The 7,077-nt window shown below is 48.9% G+C and overlaps 1 long non-coding RNA gene across 1 annotated transcript; it reads left to right on the top strand.

The window, feature by feature from the left end:
• Positions 1–2,311: 2,311 nt before the first annotated feature.
• Positions 2,312–5,560, top strand: LOC124035249. The gene is made up of 3 exons (XR_006838707.1): positions 2,312–2,432; positions 4,456–4,517; positions 4,661–5,560. It is a non-coding gene; the product is annotated as an uncharacterized LOC124035249 (long non-coding RNA).
• The last annotated feature ends 1,517 nt before the right edge of the window (positions 5,561–7,077 follow it).

The raw sequence follows: 7,077 nt of genomic DNA, 5'->3' as shown, positions 1-7,077 counted from the left end.
ACCAGATCTCTCCACACGTCATTCACAGTTTTACCCAGAGCTTTCTTTCGGCTTTGGCCGAATTCAACCTTATGCCAATGTCAACTTTTGTGTGTGCGCGCATTTGTGCATGCGAAATCTAGAAATCCCTAGGAATATCCCCTCAGAATAGCTCACAGACTAAAGTGTCGACATAATGAAGGCCTTTTAACACTAGTCAGACTGACTGGAGATTGACAGGAGTGAGTGATGTCAGGCTAAGTCTTGACATCACTCACATCACCAGCAGTCCAGCTTTCTGAGACACATGCCAGAAACATTCCCATGTTCCTACTCACAAGAGCAGAAAAAGGCCGCTCTTGTCTCCACAGGCCAGGCTTGAGCTGTCACGTCTCCGACCGAAGGTGGCTCCCCTTCCTGTTCGGGTGGCGCTCGGCGGTCGTTGTCGCCGGCCTACTAGCTGCCACTGATTCTTTCCTCCCCCTCCTTATGTGTTTATTGGTTTTGAGCTTGTTGTAATTAGTTGGGCTTTATTAGTCAGCCCGTTTCTTTGTGCGGGATTAATTATTGTAACCTTTGTGTTTGGTGTAGACGAACGTGTTGGTTTATGTTCGTGGAGTTTTGCTGGACAGTTTTCGTCCCCCGTGTCTGGGGCATTTGTTTTGAGCACCCAGTGTTTCGTGGGATGGCCGTTGTACACCGTGTGTGCATTAAAAGAGCACTATATTGAACTCTCCTGTACCTGACTTCCCACTCACGACACCCAGAACGTTACATGAGCCATGTACCAACCACTGCACCGTGACCCCTGTATCCCTGTCACTACTTTTGACGAGGGCCCATAGGGAGTAGGGTGCCATTTAGGACGTTTCACCTGTCATGAATAGGGCCCTGAACCCAGACTGTGGCCAAGACTAAGAGAGGTATTAGGCAATGTCAAAACAGCTTACAGCCAAACACTGTGCTTTGCATGGCTTTGGCTATTTATGGAGTCCTCAAAGTGATAGGCCCCCGAGAGGAGCCACTGTCTGGCTCCTAGGCCTAGGGCCGAGGGCCCGGAGCAAGGCTGAGGCTGGCTGGCCGGCTGGCCCAGGGTTAACTAACATAGTGTTAGCCTGTAGCCATGGAATCCTCCACAGTGTTAGCATTGGCAATGGAACTCAGTTTGTCAAAACAGGAGCTGGCTATCCCTAAAGACATGTCATAGGGTTCTCGCTATCTCCCTTTCACTCTCTCTCTCCGTCATCCTCTCTCTTCCTCTCTCTCTCTCACTCTCTACCTCTGTCTTTGAGGTATTTTAGCAAATGAAACATCAAACCACACTAGAGCGGAAAGGAAGAGGAAATTAAGAAATGTGACGTCAATTAGGCGCGTGCAGTAAGGGATCTGATGATTGTCACTGTGACACTAAAGGTATGTGACAGCTCAGAGGATCAAAACTAACTCTCAATTTTAATAAAGACATATTGCTCTTCTGGAAAAGGTTAAAAAAATGTATTAAATAATCCATAACTCTCGAATGCACTCTGACAGCCCAGTCAGCCGAGGGTGAAATCGAAGACTGACAGATATTTACTTTGGATCCACTGACAGGACTCATCAAGAGGAGAATATATTATTCACTGTGGCAGGAAGAGCTTCTGTAGATGTATCACGCAGATAAAGTAAACCAATATTATTCATGACATTTTTCCCCAATGGCAGCACTTGTCTTGATTTTTTACGTTTATACATAATTATCTTTCAGTTCCTGGCCACCAAAAACACAAAAGCTCTGAGACATGAGATACAGACATTCATAACGTCCTAACTTGGTGCATTACAAGGGATAACTTGCTAGGTCAGAGTCTGCTGTGAGGATTTTGACACATTACAGGCTGAAAGCTGCAGCAGGTGTCATGGGAGCAGGGCGGGGCTTTTCCCTGGCCCCGGCAGGTCTCTCTGGGGTTGGCTGGCCAGGCGAGCAGCGGGCCTCTCATATCACACACACACAGAGTGTTGAGTCGGCTTCAGAGACTGACCTCGGCCAGGCAGCGGGATAGAGGGATGAAGGGGGTTCTATCCACCCAGGCAGTCCGCTGCCAAAAGTTAGAGACAACTTCTAACGTTACCTGCATAACTTTGCCAAGAATCGTGACAAGAATCATAAACTTTTCGGTGTGAGTTTCATCATATTCCGACTGAGTAGATCATGTCTGTATGAGTCAGGCTATCCCATCAAGTTGTGGTTTGTTCTGGCCTAGATGAGACCATGCCATGTTGTGTTGTGTTGTGGCCTGGGGCCATCTTGTTTAACAGGGCTGTAATGTGTTGGGCAGGGACAGAGGCTGCTGTCTGGAGAGTGCTAGCAGACCAGGAGGGGACAAAGAGACAGCTGAAATCACTTCCTCAGATGTCAACCCAAATAAGAGGTTCTATCCTCCAACCACAGCCGAGCTCCCACACTGATTACAGTGAGCATACATACCAGATGTGCTGCACACATGCTTGTCCTGTACTGTATGTTGGGATGGTATTTGAACCTCTACATGGTAGGAATTCAGCCTGTTACTACAAATTCTTAGGCCTAGGATTGGAGTAGGTAAAGCTCATTCTAGACCAGAGCCTATGGGCAGCATTTAGCCAGAGCAGGTTGAGGTGCACCCAGTGTGACAGGTTTAGAGGGCATAACACTGTCATTCAATCAGGATTTAGCTTGGCGCTGCCAGAGTGAACATGTTACACAATGAACTAGAATAAGTCTACTGACAGACAGAGCACTGTGTAAGACATGCTGAAAAACTAGGGGACTTCAGGGGGGAAAGCATGGGACTTCAGGGGGAAAAGCATGGGACTTCAGGGGGAAAAGCAGGGGACTTCACCAGGGGACTTCAGGGGGAAAGCAGGGGACTTCAGCAGGGGACTTCAGGGGGAAAGCAGGGGACTTCAGCAGGGTACTTCAGGGGGAAAGCAGGGGACTTCAGCAGGGGACTTCAGGGGGAAAGCAGGGGACTTCAGCAGGGGACTTCAGGGGAAAGCAGGGGACTTCAGCAGGAGACTTCAGGGGGAAAGCAGGGGAATTCACGGGGTAAAGCAGGGGACTTCAGTAGGAGACTTCAGGGGGAAAGCAGGGGAATTCAGGGGGAAAGCAGGGGACTTCAGCAGGAGACTTCAGGGGGAAAAGCAGGGGACTTCAGCAGGGGACTTCAGGGGGAAAGCAGGGGACTTCAGCAGGAGACTTCAGGGGGAAAGCAGGGGAATTCAGGGGGAAAGCAGGGGACCTCAGCAGGAGACTTCAGGGGGAAAGCAGGGGACTTCAGCAGGAGACTTCAGGGGGAAAGCAGGGGACTTCAGCAGGGGACTTCGGGGGAAGCAGGGGACTTCAGCAGGAGACTTCAGGGGGAAAGCAGGGGAATTCAGCAGGAGACTTCAGGGGGAAAGCAGGGGACTTCAGCAGGAGACTTCAGGGGGAAAGCAGGGGAATTCAGCAGGAGACTTCAGGGGGAAAGCAGGGGACTTCAGGGGAGAAGATTAGTAAATGTGGATTACAGAGAGATAGACAGGGCGAGAGAGAGAGAGAGAGACGGACAGACAGACAGACAGACAGACAGACAGACAGACAGACAGACAGACAGACAGACAGACAGACAGACACACACACACAGAGGCTCACAAAGAGGCTCACACACACACACACACACACACACACACACACACACACACACACACACACACACACACACACACACACACACACACACACACACACACACACACACACACACACACACACACACACACACACACACACACACTCTGAGGGATGCTGTGTTGCTCAGCCCAACAACAGGTGTCATGAGTAGGCCCCAGCCCCAGCCACAGCCCAGGGTTTCACAGCCCATGGTTTCACAGCCAAGGACCAGACTCCCCTCAGGGAATAAATTAGGATTCTATTACATCCCTCTCTCTCCCTCCATCCCTCTCTCCTTCACTCTAACCCTGTTTACCCTCTACCCTTCTATTCCCTTCTTCCCTCCTATTCCTCTCTTTCTCTTTCCCTCCCTCCCCCCTCTTTATCCCTCTCAAAACCCTCCCAAACACCAACCCTCTAATCTAAGCCACATGGTTTAGTAACATGTAATGAGCTACTATTTTCCTTATATGCTGCTTGAATGCTTCTTCTGGTTGGCTGGACACCCCAAATAACACACCTCCACTAACCCCCAGACCCAGACCCTAGAGGCCCCCAGGGGCCATAGTCTGCAGAGACTCTAGTGGCCCCTGGCTGTCACCCCTCACAGACACTGACATCTCAGGACAGGTGGACTCCTCTGTGCCCCTCTCCGCCCCCACACAATTCTGAAACCATATCTGGGGCTAAACATCATGCGCCACCGTTCCTCATAACTCTGTACAACCGCTGCTTGTAACCCCTGTTGCCAGACGACCAAATGTTTGCTCCAGCACTTTTTTAATTTCCCTTTTTTCTTCTCCCAGAGTGGTCCAACAATTGCATCACTGAAATGCACTCAGAATCATCCCCCATGGCCCACCGCAAGGTTAGTCTCTTGCTCCCTCTCTGACAACCCTCCTCATCCGCACTGTAGCCTCTCAGAATCCCCCCTCTGTCTTTCTTTTCCCCTCCCCCTCTCCCTTATTGTTTTTCTATACCTCTTTTTCACTCTCTCCCTCTCTGTCCCAGCCCAGAGCCATCAATCACTGGGGCGGACTGAGCCTTGGCCATAGCCAGTCCTGTGTGGACTGGTCGAAGAGAGAGCTGTGTCTAACCAATAGGAATGATGAATCGGAGCTGTGGAGCGACCAGAGTTATTATACATGGAGATGTGTGATAAAAGGCTAATCCCTCACTCTGCATCTCAGCAAGGTTCTCTCTCGTCTCAGAGCTGGAGATGAGTTGAGACCAGACCAGATGAGATGAGCTTACTGAAAGATCCCTCCAGCCCTGCTGGGCCTATAAATAGTGAGAGGGTACGTCCCAAAGGGCACCCTATTCCTTATATAGTGCACTACTTTTGACCAGAGCCATATGGGCCCTAGGGAATGGGATGCCATTTGAGACTCAGGCACAGACTGCTTTTCAAACGCTGCTTCTTCAAACGGCTCAGGCGGACTAATGATAAAGATGGGGTAGAGCAAGGCTTTATTGATTCTATCCATCACATCTTGAGAGACACCGCTATACGATGGCGCGTTGATGGCTGTGTGGGTCTCTGCTCGCTCTCTCTCGTCCTCTGTCTGCGGCGGCAGAATCAAAAGAAAAGAGAACTTGAAATGCCACTCCAGGGCTCCAGGCCTTTTAACCACAAGCCTTCTTTGCAGTCAGCATGACAACAGCCTGTTTACTCAGTCACAAACAAAGGTGTAGAGTCCCGCAGAAAACTAGTTCTCCACTTCCCTGCTATTTTCATACATAAATTATTTTGGTTGACTGCTACAGAGACATAGCCTCAAGCAAAACTGAATGTATTGATCAGTGGAAAATTTCCTGAGTGGACAATGTCTATTTCTTCAGTGAGTATCAGCTTTAATGAAGTGAAAATATTGAGTGCTTGTTCTGCCATGCCACAGAGCCTGAGATCTATGGGAGAGAGTGAGCTAATAAGAAAAAGAGAGAAAATGTAGATTGTGGGGGGAGAAACATTTAATAGAGTGAGAGAGAGAGAGGGAGAGAGAGAGAGAGAGAGAGAGAGAGAGAGGGGGTGAGACAAATAGAGAGGGATCATTGCTGAATGGAGGGATGGATGGATGGATGTGGAGTAAAGGCGGAGGGATGAGGTCAGAGGGAAATGGATCCCTCCATTAGGGAAGTAATGACAGAGAGCAGTTGGCTGCCTCTGGCCTGGCCGGCTGGCTGGCCTGTTCCTGAGCGCAACCACACAGATGTGAGCTAGGGAGCCGCAGCTCAGCCCAGAGCAGGGGCCGCAGAGTTAGCTAGCGACTTAGCATGACCTCATATTCATATCCACACTAGTGACAGAGATCCCAGTGACCCAGCCTCCCTCCCCTCCCTCCTCCTATCCTGACAACCCTTCCACAGGGCGAAGAAAGAGGGAATTCTTCAAGATGATTATCCTACCTAAAAAAATTGTTGATAACACTGCACAAAACTGCTATGCCCCCAACTGGAAAACTCAGAATGGGGGGTTGGACCAATTCTATCCAATCTTATCTGTCACTGGGTCCGATGTCTTGGCTAATCTCTTGAGGAACTGGAGTGGCACAGCAGCATGCCAAAGACTGAGGTCAGTTGTACCTCTCCTACCCAGCCAGCTAGCTAGCACTACAGAATCTGATATTCTCATGAGCCATTGGGCTTTTTATCCCCCAGCAGTGTTAAAATGGGCATTATGTTCAATTCTCCACGCATGGGGTTTCTGAAAAACCTGATCTTGTGAAGTGTCAGGTTTGCCTTGTGAAAGTTTATTTTGCATCATGTCACGAGGGCCCAATACAAGGCTGGGCAGCAGGGGCATATGCTTGCTGTGCCACATTAGTCATTTTGAGTGAGTTCCTGCTTTGCATTGGCAGACTCCAACGTTCAGGATTCTACTGAGAGAAAGCTGAATGGCACCCTAGATTTAGCTGACGCAGGTTTTTAACTATCCTGTCACACATGCTGACAACGATGCTGGCATAAACTACAAGAGTGAATGCGCATGGCTGGCTCACTGTGTGGTATGGTAGAGTGAGGGAGTATTTTTGTATTTTGTATTTATTATGGATCTCCATTAGCTGCTGCTTTGGCAGCAAAATTAAGGCGGTTTATACAATTACATTATTTTGTTGAGTCATCCGCATACATAGACACTCTGGCTTTACTCAAAGTCAGTGGCATCTCTTTAGTAAAAATTGAAAAAGCAAGGGGCCTAAAACAGCTACCCTGGGGAATTCCTGATTCTAACTGGATTATATTTGGGAGGCTTCCATTAAAGAACACCCTCTGTGCTCTGTTAGACAAGTAAATCTTTATTCACATACATTTTTCCAGCAGCAGACTATGATCAATAATGTCAAAAGCTGCACTGAAGTCTAACAAGACAGCCCCCACAACCATTTTATCATCAATTTCTCTCAGCCAATCATCAGTCATTTGTGTAA

The sequence above is a fragment of the Oncorhynchus gorbuscha genome, linkage group LG05 (assembly GCF_021184085.1).
Source record: "Oncorhynchus gorbuscha isolate QuinsamMale2020 ecotype Even-year linkage group LG05, OgorEven_v1.0, whole genome shotgun sequence".
NCBI lineage: Eukaryota > Metazoa > Chordata > Actinopteri > Salmoniformes > Salmonidae > Oncorhynchus > Oncorhynchus gorbuscha.
Note: the sequence above shows the minus strand (reverse complement) of the source record. Positions and strands in the feature narration are given on the sequence as shown.